This window comes from Balearica regulorum, chromosome 5, assembly GCF_011004875.1.
Source record: "Balearica regulorum gibbericeps isolate bBalReg1 chromosome 5, bBalReg1.pri, whole genome shotgun sequence".
NCBI classification, from domain to species: domain Eukaryota; kingdom Metazoa; phylum Chordata; class Aves; order Gruiformes; family Gruidae; genus Balearica; species Balearica regulorum.
The window spans coordinates 6,200,924-6,219,802 of record NC_046188.1 but is presented as its reverse complement, the minus strand read 5'-3'; the positions used below and the strand labels follow the sequence as shown (position 1 = coordinate 6,219,802).

General features: G+C 46.6%; 1 long non-coding RNA gene across 1 annotated transcript in view; it reads right to left on the bottom strand.

Moving 5' to 3' along the window:
* Window positions 1-292: 292 nt before the first annotated feature.
* LOC142601970 (uncharacterized) overlaps window positions 293-18,879 on the bottom strand; it is a 70,144-nt gene continuing 51,557 nt past the window's right edge. The window contains exons 3-4 of the long non-coding RNA XR_012835531.1: window positions 1,078-1,197; window positions 293-732 (exon numbers count right to left, since the gene is read on the bottom strand). This is a non-coding gene — a long non-coding RNA (uncharacterized LOC142601970). The remainder of the gene's footprint in view (window positions 733-1,077; window positions 1,198-18,879) is intronic.

Below are 18,879 nucleotides of genomic sequence, written 5' to 3'. Positions count from 1 at the left end.
AAATCTGGTCCCACCAGGAAACAGAGAAAGTCCCAGAGCCTCTGAACGCTCCTTACAAAGAACTCCCTTAAAATCCTTCCATGAAAAAAAAAAGAAAATAGGAAACTCGGCTAATAACACTTTTCTACATAAATAATGTAGATTGTAACTGGCCTTCAGAGAAGCCTGAGCACAACAGAGGTCTCTTTGTAAGGCCGAGTACTGATTACATGCTGCTGAACGCTTTCATGATGATAGCTTTTCATACTACAGCATCTCAAGCACACTTAAAATTAATAAGCCAGGCTGCCTCCTCCCGGGCTGCACCATCCCGGCAGACGTGCCCCGAGATGGGTATAACCCCAGCAGATGTCAAGTAAAAGGACCTGGGCCTTTCCCAGAAACGTTTCCAGGGCTGACAGGCTGCACGAGCTCAGGTCCCTGCTGATGTTCGCCTCTGCCCTTATACAATAATAAAGGGATTAGACAGCACGTCTACCTGAAATGGCAGGAGACAGGATCTGGTGACCCCCGAGGTTACCCCTGGTCCTATTCCTTAATGAAGCAGTGAGATAAGCCCTAATGCATACATATCTTTGGGAGAGGAGATTGCTATTAAAGCCTCTTGCGAGGACTTTAATCCCAGAGGTGGCTCTGCCGGGTCCGTGGGCAGCGCCGCTGTGCAGAGCTGCTGCTGGGCCAGCCCGGGCAGGCTGCTTCGCCAGGCAGCAGAGATGTTTTGACAAGATCCTCCTTCAAAAAAAAAAAAAAATCAGTATCCCCCCTAATCTCCCTCCCCCCAATATTACACATGCAAAAATAACCTTTTTTTTTTCCACTTCCCAATGGGAAGGTGTGGATGTAAAGTAGCACCTCTCAGCCCTGGTGGGACCCAGAGCTGGGAGCAAAGCTGCCCTGTGGAAACCTCTTTTGCTGCACCATCCAGTTTCATCACTCAGTTTTTGGGGTGCTGGGGACACTCTAGGCTCTTGTGCGAGTTAAACACAGCTAGCATAGCTTAGCAGTGCGAGGAGGACTGCACCTGCATCCTCTCCTACCAGGAGCTGTTTTCCTGGTGTTTAAACATGTGATGCTCACCTTTAGGTATCACCATCTCTAAGAGATCTTGGTCCCCTTGGCTGACTGCACAGGAAGGTGGCAAAGAGCATGATGCCTTTTAAGCAGATAAGAAATCCCAAGAAGACCAAGTTTCATACCCTAAATGGGAAGCAGAATATTTAAATCAGAACTTGGGGGCTGAAAGGCACCCAAAGGTCCAGGCTCAAGTGCTTGGCTTACAGCTGCATTTGCAAGGGGAATAAAATGAAAATACTCATGTTCTTTCTTAGCAAGAAATCCTTGGTAGAAATCATCGTAGTTTGCACGCAGAGACAGGTCAGACTCTTAGGTGTGTGTTGAATTGATATGTTATTGGTACGAAGAAACTCCAAACCTAAAAGCTGAGAATAGCTCACTTCTAAATGCGAGCACAAACCTTGAAATTAAGCACAATATTGCTTCACTGCGAAAACTGCCACAAAAGAGCTCTATTTTCTGACAGCCAACATCCCAAATTAAACAGCTTCCACGTGTGTCAATAAAAGGCATTGGGTTCATTATTTGCAGTCCCCCAGTGACAATTTCTAGTCCCCTTTGGTAAATGTCATTACGGTTCCAGACAGACATCTGCATCATGGGCAAATTGACTGATAAATGCTCCTTGCCGGGAAAGCGATTCCTGATGCTGCAGGCAGCTTTGCCAGTGCATGAGGTCTGGGCAGCCTCTCCCGGAGCTGCATCGTCTGTGCAGGTGGGGAGAGACCATTGGATCCGGACAGGGCGCTGGGTGAAACTGGACTGTCTAATGTGTAAACATGACCCGGTCCAAAGTCCACCGCACCAGCAGGGAGAGGCTCTGGGTTTCCTGGTTACAGTTCTCCCTCCTCTTCACTCCCAGTTTTCTACTGCTCTTCCCCAAGCAGTTTTCATGTCCTGTCCTCACTCTGCCCACAGCCTACTTAGCTCTAGACATAACTCTTCCTTTTTTATTCTCCACCAAAGTGAAGGCTATCAATGGATAACTGTGGAAACTGCAAGTGAGTTGTTCCCAGCATGGTGCAGCTGTGGGCACGCGTGGGGAACTCTGTGTTGATCCTCTTGAGGAAACCAAAGGTCTCACCTACAGCTTGTGGCTCTTCTGGTGGGGCCCAGGACAGGACCTGCAGCAACAAGACCCAGACCATGCACAGAGGCACATGCTGGATTCGCCTGGCTCAAAAATGACATGTCCCTTTTCCTGCCCATCCTCTGGTGTGTGACCTTATTCTTGCACAGCATTGTGCAGAATGTCCCGAATAAAAGTTGCTGGACAGGAGAGAAGGAGCATGTAATTTTGGTCCAGGACAGATGGCAAGCCTTTCGCCTTATATTATGAACTCATATTGCATTAAATGAACCTTCACTTGGGCCTCCTTCCCCTTCAAACTGTCCCGCACTCAGTAAATCTACTTGAACAGAGAATTTAGTTCATTCCCCAAAAGAAAAAAACTTAATTGCTAAGCAGTTTATTGGGGTTTCTAATTGATCAGCAGAAGCATTGTTAACCTGGGTATTTGGCAGCGACAGCAGACCATTCCTGCCTGACGTGCACTGTCGCTGCGGCATGAGAAAAGGCACAAGAAAAAGCAGCGGGGCTGACTCTGACCCCACTTTCTCCACTGGCCCAGGACGGCTTCCAAATTCCACTTGCATAACTAACAGCAAAAGCAGGCCCAACATTTTCTGTAGCAAAACTGTCTTTGTGTTGAAAAATTAACCGCTAAACTCTGCTTTCCAGTAAATGCCAGGCTGCTTTTCGTTCACTCCATCGCTACAGCTTTGCTTAGTTTATTATTTATGTCTCCTTTCAGAGTTTCCCACCTGCACCATCTCTATCAATGGGCACGAAATAAAAATCAATAGCAGCCGTCCTGCTGGTCGAATGGCACAGCAGCAGCTCTGGTGTTAGATCCCAGCCAGGAACCAGTGGACGATCGTGCTGAGAAAACAGGACCATTTTGTGCATGCCTGGTGGTTAACTCCAGCTCACTCTTCTGCAAACCAGGAGGTTTTGGGGGCTGGATGTGTGGAGAGGGAGGAGCAACTGATGTTTAGGGACATGGGGAGCCAGTCACACACCTGGGAGGCTGCAAGGAGCATCATACCTGGCTGGTCCTGGCTGTCCCTTTCATCCCTTCCCAGCAGAGATCTGTTCATCCAAACTGCCAGCAACAGGGATTTCTACAGGCAAAATACAGGTGTTTCACTGTCCTCCTTACAAGTTCTTGCTCAGCTCCACAGTTTGGAGGAAGACAGTGTTGCATCCTATGGATTAGTCCCCTATGGCATGGGGAGGCTGGAGTTCGAGATACATGGCTAAGCCTGCATGAAATTCCAGTTCAACTTTGCAGATGTGTTGATGCTGTCACTTGGTTCAAAAAAAATTATGTACCACCTGGAAAGAGTGATCCTAAGTCTTTAAAAGCAATGATAATTGGCGGTGAATGTCTTGCAAAGAGTGAGAAAGAGCAGAAGAGAAATTTGGCTCCTGTTCCTAACAGAGACACTCGGAGAAGGTATTAAGTACCTCTAGTGTCTCCGACACAATATCCAACTCCTCATCTTCAGTAAAAAGGTAAGGGTTTTTTTGGCTCTCCATGTATTTAAATTTTAGGTCAATCTGTTCCCCACCAGCTTCACGTCTTCCCCCTTACTAGTGTATTTATAGAGAAATTGAGTGCAGCCCAGTTGGTCTACAGGACAGTAAACTGGCCATGGAGATTGACTGCCCAAACATAATTTGCACTGGTAAGGTATTTGCATAGGGTTACACAGCAGTGTTCACCCCTGCATGCCTCTGCAAGGCACCTTCGAGATGGCTGCACTGTTCGATGCACAGTGAAGCACATGTGTGCATGCTCCTGGCAGAGGTGCTTGGGTCTGTTCCCAAAGGCTGGGCAAGCTGCAGCATGCCCAGAAGTAGCCTGTTGGACTCACATAGGCTCAAAGACATGTCTCCCTGCTATAGTCCACATCCTTTCCATGTTACAGTCTCTAGAAAGGGAGAACATGGCTCTCAGCAGAAACCCAATGGAAGTGCACTGGGTCCACCTCGGCCACATGGACATTGCCCACTGGTTTATCATCTCCTTCCAGGGACACAGGACACCGGCAGAGTCTCAGTCTGAGCGTACTTAAGGGACACACAGACTGAGTGCCCTGCGGGACAGGCGCTCACAACAACAGCCCTGAGGGACTCCCAAATGTCTCAGGAGCCACAGCCAGTGCCAAGCACGAGGATGAATTACTCACAGCAAACACAAGGGAGGCCGTGGGACCATTAAGGAAGCCCAAATCACAACCAGCCCCTCTTTGCAGCTACACTTTGCCCCATCTCCGCCAGTTTCATCTCCCCGTGTGCTGTTTTGCCTCCCTCCCTGTGGCACCAGCCTTATGATTCAGCAGGAGCGAGCACAGCCCAGCTCAGACAGGGAGCGGCTTGCTGAAACCCGGCTCCTCCGGTATCCATTGCATTTGTTGCTGAGCACCATCAGGTTGCTCTGAAAACACAGTGGAAGTAGTATGATTTCTGGTGGCTGCCAGGTTTTCCCCATCTTCACGCCTCACCCCCAGCTGCCAAGGACTTGCCCCCAGGAGATGGCAGCTCGCCATGTTTGTTGATGCTTAGTGGTGCAAATGGACTGGAAGGGCACCAAACCCAGGCAGGCCCCAGTGAAAGGGCTGCAGAGCTGGAAAGAGGGGAGAGCGTGTGAGAGCGACTGGAAGCGCCCCATGCCTTTACACCAGCCCAGAGGCACTGAGAGCCCACTGGGACCGTGCAGAGGCTCAGCCCCAAACCTAGCATGGAGGAATGAAGGGGGAAAAGGAGAATGAAAAGCACAGAAGACCTGAGATTGCATTAAATCGTATCTGAATCCAAATTACGCCTTTGTAACAGAGAGGACTGTTGAAAGCCAAGGTAGCCCATTGCTCCTAAACTGCATCCTTCCCTCTGAAGGAGGTTGCATGGGTCACCTGTCTCCTGCGTATGGAAATCTTTACATGTCTTACTCTGAGTTATAGGGCTGGAAGGAAATGGGACAGCTCCAGGACTCTTTGCCAGGTCCTACCCCCAGGGCAGGAACCAAAGCTGCAAGTGTTGGGCCCAGGAGGGTTCATATGTCCAAATTCAAGACCTCTCCAAACAGCCAAAGGGAAAAACTTTCCTCGTTATCAGAAAGAAGCGCTGGCGTACAGCTGGGCTCAAGCAGGAGAGATGTAGCCCACAGACACCTGATGCTGGAGGCATACCCTTCCCCTAGCAGTTATTTAGAGTTCTAGTAATTGCTATACCAAACGTTATGCTCCTTACAAAACACAAGACAGCAGCAGAGGTTTTCAGGAGACGCGTCCACCTGTGGGGGACTTTCACCCCCACGTGCTCCTGGTGCTGAAGGTGGGTGCGCAAGACTCCTGGGATGCCTGTACAACAGCATCTGCTCTCTGTCTCTAACTCGGAGAGCTAATATAGCAATTATGGCAGGCTCAGGATTTTATAACTTGTAAGGCATAAGCATCCCCCCAAGAATTTTTAAAAATAATGTAAAAAGCCTTATGTCTTATAAGGCAAATCAATGGTACAGTGGGGATCTGTTTCTCACTCTTTGTACAACTTACTACTGCACTTTGCTGTTCCAACCTTTAAAATAAACCTGTACTATATTTGCAAGAATCCCTTTGCCATCACAAGGAAGTGAGAGAGACTTACAACAAAAACACAACTTCCACAGAAATCACACCTTCCTAAACATTAGAGCTCAGTGTGAGAGGTAGCACCTCCACAGTTTGCAGGAGCAGAGACAGAAGCAGAAAACACTGAAAAGGACAGTGTGCCTTCTACTCTGCTGGCCTCCGGCAAACCGCAGCCCGAGTCCAGCTGCGACTTGTGTTCATAGCTGCCGGGTCAGCAGTGCCCGTGCATCCAGGTGCAAAACTCACAAATTACCCCAAGGCTTCAGCTATACATAGGGGAGCTCTGCAGGTCCCTGCTGAGGTCCTGCCTTTAAGGGAAAAGCCACGCTTTCCAGTGGCAGTGCCTGACTGGGACAAGCTCCCCAAACCACACATCTGAAGTGGGGGTCCCACCTCCTCAGCCGTCCCCGGTAGTGGATTACACCAGCCTGGCTCTGCGCACTGGCTCTTGTTCCCGTCCCTGGGAGGATGGGGCAGAGCCTGGCCAGGGACGGGAGGGATGCCGCAAAATGCTGTGATAAATGCGCAGAGCTCCTGCGGAGGCTCACTGGTAACAGTAAAAGGAGCTTTGGCTTCAGGGTGAGCAGGACCAGGATTTCATCCTCCCTGAGGAAATAACTCTGTTTAACTTCTGAACTCTGAGCTAAAGTAGCCCAGGCAGAGATTTGTGGTCCGTGCCGGGACGGGAGGAGGTTTGTGTGCAGACTCCAGCCAGTCTGCAGAGCAACTTTCTGGAAAAACAGTTCAGTACAAGAAGGCACTTTGTCTCAAACTTCCCATTTGCTGCGATCCATTGGCCTCCTCGCTGCTGTAAGGCTAGGAGTTTTGACATCATCTCCTTTGCCCAGCAGAAACCCAGTGATTTAACAAGCCAGAAAATACATCCTTCTCTTCCCTTTTCATCCTACAAACTGAGACTGCAAGCTGATGGGAGCAGCTACCAGTACCACTGGGACTCTTGGACTGCCTCTGTCTTGTGCCAGTATTTCTGACCAGTGTACCCACTGGAGACACAAAATCCTGGACCAGCCATGGCCAGTCTGGCCTGGCAGGAGCTGAACATTATTAGCTCAGTCATTAAAGTTACTTATACAAATATAGGAAAAAAAATACTTGAAGACTGGGAAACAGCAAAGATCTGCTGCTTCAGCTCAGTCTGCTCCTGGAGTAGTGTCAAGCTATCCACAGCAAGTGGAGAGCAGACTGCAGCACCGCTTAATCTAGGGACATACTTGTATGAGTGTTTCCTCGTCCCTCTGCCGACCCGTCGGCTCTTGTGGTTTCTGTAAAAACTACTAGAGCTGCAAAGAGGCAGCTGTGTCCTCAGCAGCTTTAACCATTTCCATGCCAGCTGCCCTGAGAGCAAACCGCAGCCTGCACCCCGCATCCAGCCCTTCTCAGCAGGAAAGGGTGAAAGAGGTAATAAAATAAAATAAAATAAAATAAAATAAAATAAAATAAAATAAAATAAAATAAAATAAAATAAAATAGCATGTGATGGACATTAGCTCTGTCAATAAGTTCTGACCCCCACTGATGATGAGAGTAGGAGGAAAACGTAGACTGAGAAGAACATCTATCTTGTCAGGACAATTTTGTCAAGACTTGAGTTGGTGATTTACTGGCTGGGTTGTACAAGTTGGACTGCACCTTGAAACAGCTTTCCCTTGATGGCTTTGGTTTTCTGGCTTCAGCCCCTGTTCCTGAGCTTTCAGTCTATTTCCAGCTTCTCCAGACCTGGGGTAAGGTATACAGAGGAAGTTCTTACTCCACTACATCACCCCAAATGTTTATGCCTGGAGCATACTCAAGAGCACCTCCCTGACTCCATTGGCAGTGGAGGCCAATGTCAAGAGCAGGTCATCAGCCATGGTCTCAGGAGAGCCCTGGGAAGGCAGCCGGGTGGACAACAGTTAGGTGGGAACATAGCAGTGACATAGCAAGCTACATTGCACAGCCGGTAAAGAAATTATAGATCAGGAATAAAATATGAAACACACATGAATGCAGACCCTGCTGCCAATAATTTTCACTCTTGGCTCAATTACCATTGCTCTTTTTGCAGCTGCACACATGCAGTCATTACAGAGCATTTTGGCTAAAAGCATTTTGTCTTCTTTTTATGTCTGCCAGCTGAATCAAAGGTCTCCATGCAAGTAATGTGCACCATGACACAATCCATGACACTTTCCTGGGGAGCTCTGAATCCCATAAAGCAATAAATTGATTACAGCATGGAAAGACATGCAAGATCCTCATCTTTCTTCGATGGAACAGAGACACAAGTGTTGTCCTCATGAAAGGCCACATCTCTTTCTTTCAAAGGAAAAAACACTGCCCCTGAGCAGGAATAAACTGATTTATGGCTAACGTGATGAACTGGGGTCATTAATAAAAACTGTCTTCCCTCTGGGATAATTTTCTGGCAGCGTTATCTGAGCACACACCTTGCATCTTCTTTCCTGATGAGACATGTGCCACACACAAGGTCATGCAACAGGGTAGCATGCTTCTGATCCCACGTATCAGATGCAGCATGTCAGGGCGGGGAGGGGGAAGAAGGGAGGGCACAACAAGGGGCTGTTTTCTACCCCCAAAGCCCAAATGTGGGCAGGAGGTTGTAGCACAACAAACCATCGAAGGGGCCATAGCCATCAGAACACAGATCAGCCCAACCCAGGAGGGGATGGCTAGGAAAGAGTCTGAGCTGAAAGCAGTTACTGGTATTTCTCCAGCTTCCAGCCATTTTCAGCACAAGGGTTTCCCAAGACAGATGTGGTTCCTGTGCAGTTAGCAACCCTGGGTGGATCTCTCTTGCATGAACTTGTTTAGTGTTTCCTGGAGCCCCCATCAATTTTTTAACATCTGTATCCACAGCTGGTCAAGGGGCTGTGGTTGTTCTACAGGCAAAAGACTATCATGGGAAGGTTCACCTCCTTTTGTTTGCTGAGTTTCTCCTAGCTTCCTCAGATACCCTCTAGTCTTTGTAGTCGAAAAGAGAGTGAAAAGTTGTGCTTTCTCTCAGTAAGTCTTCCAAAGTAGATGTCTTAAGATGCCTATCTAACAAACCCAGAAGACATAATTTTCCTGACACTGATAAGCACATTTGTAACTCTAATCCTAATTGCTCTGTGACCTCTGTGATATTCTGTCATGGGAAGGGTTGCTGGTTTAGAGTTCCCTCAGGTAAAACCATGCCAAACTCCTGGTGAATTACTGTCAGCTCATGTTAAGGCCTTCCCAAAGGAACTTGTCCATTGCCAGCAATAAATCTCAAATAATGGAAGAATTCAGTCAAAGCCTTGGTGCATCTAGCCCTGAAAAACCAGGCTGTTTGCAACTATTTCAAACAGAAACCTCCAGAATTGCTCAGGCAGTTTTGAAGCAGGCCTTGGCCTTGACACTCAAGTATCAGGAATAGCTGGTGACTGGCTAGAGGACCTGTGGATTTAAAGGCATAAACCCCTTTCACATTGCAAACCATTAAATCCAGAGCAAAGCGAGTCCCCACAGAGAGCCGCAGCATTCACTGCATGTAAGTGACCCTCCATCACTTTTTCCACACAAGCTGGTGTGAGCTGCAGGACACCCCCCAAGTGAGACTCACATGTGCTTGGCTCAGGTAACGCTGTATCCGTGGGTGTAGAAAACAAAAAGTGATACAGGAAAAAAAAAATCAGTCCAGGAATCTTTCTATACACATCAGAAAATACATCTAGATTTATAGTTCTTTTTTCCAAGCAAGGCAAGAAATCTTCCGAGTCAGCTGCTGGAAACTGTGAGAACATGCCAGAGAAAGGCTCTCTTTCTAATTCAGACCTCATCTTAAGCAAAAGTTTTGGGGTCTCCAGGTGGCCACAGGGTCCGCTGTTCTCATGCTACTATTGCAAGTCCTGCTTAGCAGAATTATCCTGATTCCCAGAGATGAATGCACACTTGGCCTGTTCTTTTCTGACAAAATTCAGCTATAAGAGCAAGGTGTCCAGATGCAGACTTGGATGTTCTTGAAACCTTGCCTGTAAAAGTGTTGTGGAAAGTGAACTAACTGGGGGGAAAAAAGGATAATGCTACAAAATCACTGAGATTTAATTATTACAGGATCATTATGCAATGCTATAAGCTCCCAGCGAATAAAATTATGTTACTTCTTGGGATAGATCCGAGCCCACAGTTTTACACTGCCTATTCACAGCCACAATGGCAATGATTTAACATGTAAATTAATGTGTCTATCAAGCTTATCCAGCATTATCCTGATTAGTGATAAGCATTTTCAAGGAGACTTTTACACTCAAAAGTTTAAACCAACCCCTGTTAGAGAGCAGGAGGGAATCAAACACCAGGAGAGAACATCTGTAGGTGAACTCTGAGATGGTCCTGCAAGGATGCCCATGCTAAGTGCTCACAGGTGTGCAAATCAGGGTGCACCAACAACAGCGGCTCTTCAGTGTCTCTGCTGCATTCATTTTGTCTTGCGTCGGTTTGTTGAGAGGAAATTTGTTTCTTCTTAGCTTTCTGCCTCCTTCTAAACCAGCACATTTCATCTCTGTGTCTTTCTTAGGAAATACTGTGCTGCTCCTGGGGACTTTCACTGGCCAATATCCAAGTTACCTGTTGTCCTCCCTTTATCCCCTGCCTTCTCATCCGTTTTCCAAGACTACAGACAGCCCGTTGCAAGGAAATCCTATTCTTCCTGCTTGTTTGGAGAACAGCTAGTCTCAAGGTCACTTTTGTATATAAATCGCAGATATCATTATATTAGCACCACTATTCAGGCATTCAAAAAACAAATCTAAACAGGAGAGCTCATCAGTTTAGCTGTCTCACGGCTAAACCTCACCATAATGCATGGCTTCCTTTCTTCACTGATTACAGTACAGTAGATTCATTACTATTATTTTTAATTTGGTTATATACAACTGCATGATGTCTTTTAATTGCCTTTTTTTTTTTTCAATTGAGCCACGAAGGGATGTAAGCAAATTATATGGCTTAACAATTCTGCCTACTGCAGACAGACTTGTGTGGTCAGTGTACCAAAGACACTGTGAAAACATTACCTTTTACTGGAAGTGTAAACTCAATAAACCCCCAGGAGAGCAATAAAAATGCAGTAGCCAGCAGATTTAACAAGGACATGCTCAGTGCACAGTGTAATCTTATTATGTGCTTAATGCCCAGTGGAATTACAGGAATTTGATTTAGCAACATCAGATTTCAGTTTCTCAAATTATACTGACTGCTTACAAATTAAGACTGCGATTTGGGATAATTGCTTTTCATTTGCATTGGCAAAGCCCATGTATTATATTTATTCTCACTACACTGTTTATATTTTTGAAGTGTCACGGAGTATTGCCTTTGGGACTTAAACTGGGGTGATGGAGAGCTTTCCTTTGCATCAACGACACTCATGTTACTTCCCCATTAAATCCGAGTAAACGTTCTACCCTGGTGATCTTTATATGCTTGAAAGGTCTGTTTTACGGTTTCCCAAACCTGACTGAACACAGTGAAAGATGAGTGAGTTTCTGGTGAAGGACTCTGTCTTCCTCTCCATCAATCTGATCTGGGACAGCGTCATTGGAAAGTCAGTGATCTGTAGATGTACAGTGAAGAAAGAAGTGCAACACTGTCCTCACAACCATACCAACATTATACTCAGGAGTGTTTTCTCATTTGACCCTTTTTTGGGCTCTGCCACTGCAGTGTGTAAATGAACTGGAGAGAATGAGGCAGTGAGTGATTAATTACCTCTGGGGAGGGGAGTCACGATGTCAGCAGGGCCACCACTGAACTAGCCGGTAACAGTAATGCTTGCAGGACTATGAAGTGGATCAATGAACGGCTATTGAATGGCATGAGGGCATTATGAGCACTTGAGCTTTGGAACAAATGACTTCGTCTCAAGAGAAATTAATTAAATAATTAAGTCTAATGGAATGAGCAAAGGGCACAGGAACACCTCTGGAAGAAGACAGGAAATATCTTTGCTGCTGACTTCAGCTTCCATGTCTAAGACATCTGTATAATCTTAAATAACCCTCTCTGTGCGAACTACAGTGTACAGCAGCATTACTTGATTTACTGAGGATCATTCATTCAAACTGGCTCATACAGCAGTAATTCCCCAGGATATTGGCATATCCTGGGCTGGAAAACCTTTACTGCTCCAAAGTCATTAATAGATCATAATGAGTTGATTAAAAAATTAACAAGGTAACAATTAAGTATTGTACCATTGGGCAATAAATGTAGCTGCAATTGGCAAACACATCAACAGACTTCTGAGCAAGAAGCACTTCTGTTTACTTCCTGCACAAGACATGAATCCAATGGTTCTTACCTGAGGCTGGGGGAAAAAAGTGTCATTTAAGCATTTTATGATGGCCATGGATATCACCTTTGTTTTGATGAAGTAGAACTGAACCAGCAAGCCTTTTAACCTGTGATCAAGGCATTAGGTGGCAGGTCAGCTGTAGGTAACTCAGAGACAGCTACAGAACTTCCCTGACTCAAGACTCATTTGGAAATTTAACTTGTTCCTTAACAACACTGTGTAAAATGACAATGAAGTCCTCTAGCATTTTCCCAGACTTCAACTCATATTTGCCAAGGGAACAAAAAACCAAAAAAAAGGAACACTATTCCAGTAGCTGCTGTGGCAAGGCTGCTGCCCAGGGCTTTCCCGCAGTGCTGGGACCCTTTTCCTAAGTTGAATAAGAGGTTTGGACACCGTATGTGCAGCCCTGAGCCCCTCCACAGGTGCTGTGGGATAGTTCTATAAGTGGTCAGCAATAGCCCCAGTGCCCAGCCACCACCTTCACCACCTTTGAGACCCCACTGAGGTAGGACTCATCCTTTCTCTGCATGGCCACGAAAAGGGTTCCCTGTGGCTATGCAGAGCCCCAGTGTCCCCATAAAGCTCTGGAGAGCCTAACCAGACACGTACAGAGAAAGATTTGCCCTGGACCTGGTCTTTCAAAGCACAGAAGGGTTCACCCAAGATCAGCAAGAGAGAAACCCAAGGCGCCAGGTTACTGCTCAGCGCTTCCTGGCAGCCGAAACCAGGGAGATCTGTTATAGTCCTTTCTCCACTTCTCCAGCTCTGGTTCCCAGAAGGATTGTGTTCAGAGCTGTGTTTCTGGCACTATTTTTAATGTACTTTTAATCTGCCCCATCTGCATTTCGGGAGACGCGGCTCAGTCACCTTTCCCAACATAACGCCTGACAGATTTATGTGTGTCCGTTCTGCACAACCATGCTGCACTGTGCTGTTAACCTTCATTAAGATGTTTTAATAATTGAATAAATTATGTGCCAGACATGTAGTTTAATCCCAGAGTGTAGCGAAACAGAGGACAATGACATTAACTGCAGCCTTAGAATAAATATCACCATAAATACCACTAAGCAGGTATCACATGAAAACACCTGCCCTTGACATTAAAAAACATGCCCAGCCACACTGAGAGGGGAATACAATACATAATACATTACATCTTATCTGCATCTCAATACCATTAAATGAGCATGGTTAATGCTTTAATAATCTGCCAGGGAACATTGTGGGCTCTGCATCTGAGCTAACCCATGAAAGAGGAAACTCATCTGTTGCCCTGAGCAAGATGAAATATCATGGGCCACCCTTGGCAAAGAGGGATTTTTTTTGTGCAATGACATAGGGAGGGTTCAGGAGGAGTCAGTTCTGTCACTGGTTATCCTTCAAAGAGTGACATCAAATTAGGAAAGGAGGACGATCTCACGGAGATGCCTGTTTGTCCCGTGGAGGGTGGATAAGGGATCCCAGGGGAAGTGAGGATGTGTTGGGGAAGCGTATGAGAAATGAGGGATGGACAAAGGGCCCTTCCCCAGGGTATCTCAGTGTAACTCACAGACCTGTCTGCTGCTAAGCAGCATCTCCCAAACCCCTGTTTGCACCCCAACCCCGTGATGGCCACAGGTGGTTCTGTCTCCCATAAATGTGTCTATCCACTTTAAACTCATTTGTAATCTTTGTCCTCTACAGTTTTAGGGTGCAGCAAGTGCCCCTCCTGATGCACCCTGTAAAGAAATACTTCCTTGTGGTTTTGCACCTCCCTGGCATCCTCCCTGTCCTTTAGGAGGGATGGTGCATTGGTGAGAGCTGTGCTCCACACCCTGCATGGCTTCACAGATCTCCATCACACCCCTTTCCCAAGCTTTCATTGTGTGGCAGTTTGTAACAGATACTGTACTTTTAATTAGTGAGAATGAATCCACCAAAGGCATTCAGAGCCTCCTTGCTTACCCACGTGCAAGTCTAGGGAAGGTTGGGTAAAAAAGACAATTTGGGCCAGGGTGGGTTTGTTTGGATGCACACAGTGACCAGCAGGACAGGACAGGAGGACGTTCAGCCTGCCAGAACTCACAGGGCAGGTTGGAGATTAATTTTCCAGCTTTTAATTTATCCGTCTCACCCAGGAGTTCGGTGTTTTCCCTTCTTTATATAAATATTTTTTTCTTGTGCTTATGATTTTTGTGTTGTAATAAAACAGCTTCAAAGATCAAAAGCTCTTGGGGGGTCTTTCGGCACCTTCAAGGAATTAAAAAAAAAGAGCTAGGTTAGCGGGGGGAAGCCCTGCTTCCAAGCAGACTTGCGTGCACACATGTTTCCAACCAATGCTTTCATTTTGAAAGCAAGCAAGGAAACCAACTTGAAAGTCAGTAATTTTCTAATTTTCTTCTATAGGACAAAAAAAATCTAATGAGGAATTTTTGTTGGAAGATTTGGGAAAGCAAAATCCAGACCCAGAGTCCAGGTATGATGCTTTCCTCATTTGCATTTGCACCTGCTAGCAATCAGACTGGAATTTGCTGGTATCTATTGCTTCCTGATCCCAGTCAATTTACTGTAAAAGAAAATCCAGATGTAGGCACTAAACTGATTCTTTAACTGTCCCTGTTGGCAGCAAGGTTTGGGGACAATTTCTGTTTATTTGCCCATTGCTAGGGCTACTGGTCCTGTGAAGGAAATCAGCAAAAGTCAGCAGAAAACAGTTGTAAGATTGAGCTGTAGAGAAAAAAAAAAAAAAAGAAAAAAGAAATCAGAGTCCCTTTGGGAAAAAATGCTGGTGCCATTGAAATCCACATCAAAACTTCCAGTGAGTTTAATAAGGGCATGTTTAGGCCCTGTGCCTAGTTCTGCTGGCAAAAGAGCATTATCAGTAAAATGCTAAAGACCCTCAACGGGACCTGATTTCAGCAAGAAATTAATATGCAAGGCTCCCCATTCTAGCTCTATTTTTGGGTACTGCAACACATTATCCCAATCCAAATTGGGAAAGAGAAATCTAAAAGTGCAAAAGCCATTTCGCTCCATGTTTAGAAAGAAGCTGACATATCTGAAGCAAAGATTTAGATTGAGCTGCGCTTATCCAAAGGAGTTTTCTTCATTTTACAAGCCCCAGCAGATTTTCCGCTGGGACAGACTCACTTTCTGCACAATCCCTGGCCAACATGGGAAGCCGCAGCCCTGTCAGCGTTTCTGTCACCAGCACAGAGAAGAGGCAATCCCAGTTCAGCTTTGGCTCCCATGGGATGCATTTTAGTGTGCTTAGGCTGGATTTTATGCCGTCCCATATCATTCCTTCACCTCCTTATTTATCATTTAGGAATCTGGTCCCCCGCCCTCCTGGCTTTGCCCTACATCCAGAGAAGGGACATGGGCACATGCAGCATCGCTGGTAGCGGCTGAGGGCCGATGCAGGATGTGCTGCAGGATGTTAGAAGATGAAAGAGGACTGCTGTCCCCAGCCGCGTCTCCTGACCCCCCTCCGCCAGGAAGAGCCGGCAAGCCACTCCGGCAGGCGAGCAGCCCCTGCGTTATCTCTGAGAAGGGCTCCGGCGTCATGGTGGGGCGAAACAGGGAAAACAAACCACTCACTCACCCTGTCTCCAGGGGGGTTAAATGTGAAGTTTAGATTAAACAAAGCATGTAATGAAATATCTTACATTCCCATTAACGGAAATCATAGATGCAATCAGGAAGGACGAACTATGGGGTCACGTTTCCCCCTCTGGCACCGTCTTTGTCTCTCACACCCACCCTCATGCACCACTCAGACCCACACGTACACAAACACACAACCGCTGTCCTCCTGGCATGCTCCCCTGGGCATTTACAGGTGGGACGTCCTCCCCGAGCGGCAACCCTTCGCACCACAGCAGTGTCAGGGCCAGCAAAGCAAAACAGTCCAGCCTGCTTGGGATTGCCAGGGCTTCTAAAAATAATCCAGGGTATTTTATAAGAGATTTAAAGGTTAAAATCCAGGTGAGAAGAGGTCCTTCACATTGGCAGCCGGTTCTGCAAGCTACTGTCCCCCCCAAGCATCCCCGCTGCCCTCCACAAGCCCCTGCTGCACCCCCTCAGCCCCCCTCCGCTCTGTTGGACCAGCCTTCCCCTTCCCCTCAGAGCCAAAAAACCTTTGCATTTCTAAACCTAATTGTTTTGTCAGAGCAAACTTTGAACTACTTTTGAAGTAGAAAAGACTAGGCAGAAGAGAGGTTAAAATCTCCGACGGTCGCAGCCTTGCAGGGTGTCCTGGCTCTCGCCGTGCCTCCCTCCACCTGGGCAGCAAAGAGCTGCTCCCACGTGCTGGGAACAAGCAAGAATTAAACAAATCCCATCTGCCACCGCCGCCGTCGGACCAGAGCACCGAGAAAACGCACACCGCACCACAAACACTGGGAGAGCTGGCAAAACGTCAGGAGGGTAGAGCAAGACGACGCCATGTTCACAAGCTGTAATCTTGTTACAGCTATGCCGGGCAGTCGAAAAGCTTTTATTGGGGCAGGAGAGTTGCCATAAATAAGTCTTTCCAGACATGAAGATTTTCAGTATTTTAACTTTTGGAGCTGCAATTCCCAGTGAAGGTCATTGGCTTTAGGCAATGGGTTTTTAGGGAGAAAATCTGAATGAAGCTGATTTAGTCAACGAGCCGGAGGCCAAAACAGCTTATTTAGCCCATGACAGAAATTAGTAAAATTGTACACTTCTACAGAGGCCCTGCATGGCCACGGGTCTCCTTTCAAGAGCTGGGAAACACAAAATGTTCATTCCTCTCCCAACAAAGCCACACACAGGGCATCTAGTGACAAACATCACTCCCCCCCTGCCCCTCTGCAGCTGCCCCCATGGGCGTGAACCACGCTGGGTGGAGCACTTTTTTTAGCTTTCAGCCTCCCATTATGGCTGCTGTTCCCATTCACTTCAATGGACTTTTTGGTCCAGCTGAGAAGAGAAGTTGTGGTATTCGTCCTGCCATGCGCTCACCTCTGCTGATTTCGAATCAAAGCATTTAGCAGGACTATCCTCCAGCTCAACCAGACTTCACAGGTTTCCATTTTCAACACAAAGGCAAACACACCCGAGTGGAAAAACATCGTTTCCCATGCCTGCCTCTTCCTACCTGCCAAAGTCAGAGGGCAAGGCAAGATTTGGTGTGGCAAGCAGCTCCTTTTCGTCATCCAATACTGCGTTTCCTAAGGCTTTGGCGGTGCTGCTCCACATCAGCAGCAGATCTGTTCAGCTGGGGTTCCAGGAGGGTGGTTGTTTTCAGGGTACAAGGGCCCTTCTGCTTTCCAGCCAAATAGCTACAACTAACAAAAACATTGCTGGTAAACCATGTGTTAGCAACATATTCCTGATATAATCCAACTAGATTTATTGTTGGCAGTATGAAGATTTCAGCAAGGCACAATATGATTTTTTTTGAAAGACCACACCTAATTAGCTGCATTTAAAGTAACGTTCATTAGCCCTTTTTCCACAGCAGAAACTAAACAAACATGCACGCTGACCAAGCAGAACTGAGAATTTTTTTTCCTTGATTGCCTTCTGCATCCCAGAGGCTGAAATTTGCTTTTTGTTATGAATGAGTTGATTTTTTGCAGGCTCTGGCAATCCTTTTTGACTTCACATCTTCCCCGAAAGCTCTCCACCATTTCCTCAGGGAGCTCTTCCCACTATCAACATGCAAATGCTGAGATCACAAACCCCGTATTCAACCCACGCACTCCAGTAAAGAGAATACAGAAGAAAACCATCCCCTCCGTCCTACTTCTCAGTACCTGTCCTGCTACATCAGGGTTAGCCCCTTGTAGGAAAGGACTATTTTGTTAATAATTGACCTGCTTGTAATCTGCAGGGATAATCCTTTTCTTGCTAGGGAGCTGTATCTCACCCGAGCACAGCCCCTCTCCAGCAAATGCTACATTGCATCTTGGTAGGAAATGCTACATCTGGGTGCTTTTGTCACTTCACAAAAAGCATCAGCTTACAGAGATGATTTATTTAGTCCCAGATAACAAACAGACACCCCACTGTTAACATCTCTAACAACATGTTCACCCTTCAGTAAGTTACCAAGAAAACACTTGTAGATCATTACTTCTGTCTAAAACTCATTTGGTAGCTCCATCACCCTCTCTCCTAAAAAGCCCCTGTGGCTCTTTAAAATACTAATTAATCTGTAAATGGATTATTTACTTATTTTTACATCAAACCACCATTTATTCTTTCTTCTAATTCTCCTATAAGCAGGAGAAAGCTATGCTCCCAATGGATAAATTGAAAAGACCTCCTAAGCATGGCACCCAACAGGCCTACACATCTCTCTGCCATCCCTTCTCCAGGCTGTATTTTGATGCTGGTACACAACCTGGACACAGCTCCAGGGCTGAGCAGCCCCATGGCCAAGCAAGCCATGTCGTTGGCTGAGGGAACAGCGAGAGCCCTCGTGGTACGGACTGATGGAGGTCCCACTGGATGCAGGCACAGCAATGTAACTGCTGTTAGTCAGATGCAATGCAGATGTCTGTAACTATTTGGGATGCTGATTGCTGTGACTCAGTGCAAGGTCCTCAGCCAACTGATAGCATCATAGCACAAGGAGGATAATAATTTCTGATTGCTACACGGTACAGCAACAAAAGCCGTCTCAGGGCTCCTGTTCCATTTTGGCATCTGCTCTGTGCAGCATTACTCATCATCTACAGAGACCTCTTAGTCTATTAAGCAAGGAACTTGAAGATTTAGTCTTTTCTAATCATTGTACCACCAGTGCGGCT